At 44.4% G+C, this 3,257-nt stretch overlaps 1 protein-coding gene across 6 annotated transcripts in view; it reads left to right on the top strand.

Annotated features, from left to right (window-relative positions):
• The window catches only part of LOC117939270 (vang-like protein 1), a 44,795-nt gene that overhangs the window by 2,593 nt on the left and 38,945 nt on the right, over positions 1 to 3,257 (top strand). The gene's annotated exons all lie outside the window — the stretch shown is intronic.

Raw genomic sequence — 3,257 nt, 5'->3', positions numbered from 1 at the left:
GTGTCTGACACTGTGGGTTAACGGTATGTTATCCGGTCAGGAGGAATGGATTGTTTTCCCCCACAGCGACTCCTTCATGTGCCACGCCCCCCAGATATGATGAATCACCGACCAAGTATATGGATACATTGCAAGCAAGAATTGTTAATAGCTAATTTGGCATACTTTTAATGGTGCCAGTTTGCCAAAGCAGTTGGTTTATGACAACTTGATTACCTCAGCTTAATGCAATGATCAACAGCTGGTTTATTTACTGACCGCACAGGATCAGCTCATTGTGGTTGCCTAGTAACACCAGCACAAAAATGCAACAGGTAAAGGCCAAATGTGAGTGAAGCATAAGGGTTGGAGTCAGTGTTAGTCAGACATACCTGTTGTTGAGAGCAGATGTACACTGATAGGGGTTTGTAATCAACACTGCACAGATGCATGCTAATTATCCTTCTAGTCACTGACAGATTATAATAGTCCAATGTCTTTAAATACTAATATAGGATCTGGATCTGCTGCTGCCTCATTCATATCTCAGAGGATTTCTGAGGGGTAAAATTTGGTGACACTCTGGAATGTTGATTGAATTCCACAAAATGAATTACCCTCATTTGCTCAGTCAGGGACAGGAACACATGGGCATGTGACCGGCCAGAATTCCACTGTTACTTGCTTTAATGTTCCCTGGTGTTCTGGCATGTCTCATGACTGCAGCTGTCAGTTACCTTCTCGAGCTGGAGCGATGTCATTACTTTGCATAAGCTAGTTGTCTTGTTGTTGTGTGAGGATATGTGTTATGATGGTGATAATAGAGGCAGAGCTACATGGGCGTCATGGTTACAGAGGGAGGGTTGAGGCGAGAGGGAGAAGTGTCAACGAATGAGCTGCATGCTGATGGCGAGGAAGTAAAAGAGCAAGTCTCATTTTTATGTTTGAATAAAACAGATATGTTTAACAGATTATGTCAAGAGGCAGGTCAAATGGCACAGCCTGCTTATCCACAATAACAAGTTGGTAATTATGTGTTAATCTCCAATTTTATAGACTCATCATCTTATGTTGGGTAAACTAAGGTCATATACACCACAAGCTCTAAATACATATAAGCCTTTACTAGCATAGTTGCTCTGAAATTGAGAAACTGTAGCAGATCAGTGTAAGAAGTAGAGTTGGAAAGGCACAGGAATCAAAGACGTGCCATAAAGGCAGTGCAATTTCAGGATGAATCACTGCTGAGTGTGAATGAGCTAGGGAGGGATTTTCACTTCTATTCTGCAGAAAGAACGGATGAACGGCTTGCCTGAAAGGGTTTTTTGAATGAAAACCTAATGGCTCGTCTGATCTGGATCATTAGATGCTTAATTTGCCGCTTTGCACAGGGAAACTGGAAGTCCTCTTTCTGTGCCTCTGACTCCTACTCATACAGTAATTGTGTCTTCAAAGGTTGAGCTCAGCAGGTCAGTTTGCAGGGTGGCTCAGTGACTTCAGACCGGCTTTCAAAGTTTGTCAGTATGTTATGGGGTCAGTAGATCCAGTAAGTTCTGAGTAGGTCATGTCTTTCCCCAGAGGTTCTGAAATCAGCTCCAGCTGTAGCAGTACATTACCATGCATGTGTGTGTAAACTACACAGAGCATGCTGTGTCCTGTATGAAAATGGGATTATTGAAAACGATGATGTTTGAGTTGTTACAGTACCTACTTACTGCCATAGTCAGGTTGTCACAATAATCAAATCTCGCCAAGTGACCACGCTGACTGCTTTTATTGGACGTGATGTGAAAGGTGCAGCCGTGCAAAGCTGATTTGTTCACGGCGGCTGCTGACTGCACATGTCTCGTGGCTCCAGTGTAACTTCACTCTAGCTCCCCGCTCCGAGATGAAAGTATTTTCTTTGGCTGGTAACGCATGGTTGTTAGTTGAAATTCCCAGTCTAGGCTGCTGTATGTTTATTCTGTCTTTGTTCCTCGAGTCTGCTCAGGTTGTTACACCTGTTAGCTTGTGTGTTACATCAAGGAATTTAGGATACGTTTCGCACACAGAAGTTTTCCCGAAACAATAATTAATGTTTTCACAAAGTGAAAAAAATGGTCTTGTGAGAAACTGTACCTTTCATGCTTCATGATTGCTGCGATGATGTTCCCCTTCCTCCTCTCCCGCTCCTTGTTGCCAGTGTTTGCCAGGACAAACAGACAAGCTGCCAGCTCAGCGGGGGATCTTGGATTACCGTGAAGAACCTGCCAGGGCTCCCTGCCTCCCTTCCTTCCACAGTGAGGGGGGATTCCTGTTTCAGCTTCGGACTCTCCCCGCAAACGTGTAGTGGTTCCGCTTACCAATTTCCTCTGGCATGGCAAAGACAGAAACCACATGTGAGAACACCCGCATATCCTGTTTCACTTCAATATAGACCTCGGAGACAGGCCCCTCGCTGGGTTGGTGGTGAGCATGTGCAGCACTGTATTGAACAGTTGGCTCCGCGTGAAGTATCTGAAATGTTTGTGGAGACATTGATTCCTGCAAGAAAACATAGCGAAGCAGGAAGTAATCTCTTTACCCGTGGCCCCACTCTGACTGAAACTAGTCCACGCACTCATTTAACCCTATTAATCCCTCATTTAGCCGCGTGCCCTTGCATTTAAGAGGATTAAAACAGGTGATGGAAATGCCTCTGTGATTTTGTCCAGCTAGTTTAGCAGGAATTCATTAATTTCCTACAGTGAAGCATTAGCGAGGCCTGGCTACGTCCATCTTCTTACAGGTTCCATTAATCCCAGTGGGTGCAGGAGCTAGTCTGGCTATCACCAGACCAAGCCAAGCTCAATAGATTTGAGACTGAACATTAGTCTGCTCTGTATTTTCTCTGCACAAGATGCGTGATCAGCGGGATTACTTCAAATGACGATGATGATCTGTACGCAATTGGAAAGGCCTTCAACCAATCAGAGCACCGATTTGCTAACGTAAACAAGAAGCTGCTTGGTCGCCTCTGTATTGTTATGTTAAACCCGCCAATAGCGTGGCAGGTAGATAAGCCAGTTTGTGATTGGCTCCTGCAAAATTGTGATCAAGCAGGAGAATTAAACGTGCAGGTTTCCAGATGGAGCTGCCAGGGGAAATCAAATCGCCGGCAGGGTGGGCGGGGTCAACCAGTCTACCCAGGAGCAGGATCCAGCTACAAGTTTTACGAGAATGCATTGTTAAATGTACCTCTGATTTTGTTGTATTTGTTTGGAATAGTAATTCATTGGAATAGAAATTAGCTTTTTATT

The sequence above is a fragment of the Etheostoma cragini genome, chromosome 24 (assembly GCF_013103735.1).
Source record: "Etheostoma cragini isolate CJK2018 chromosome 24, CSU_Ecrag_1.0, whole genome shotgun sequence".
Lineage (NCBI taxonomy): Eukaryota > Metazoa > Chordata > Actinopteri > Perciformes > Percidae > Etheostoma > Etheostoma cragini.
This window is presented reverse-complemented; position numbering and strand designations above follow the sequence as displayed.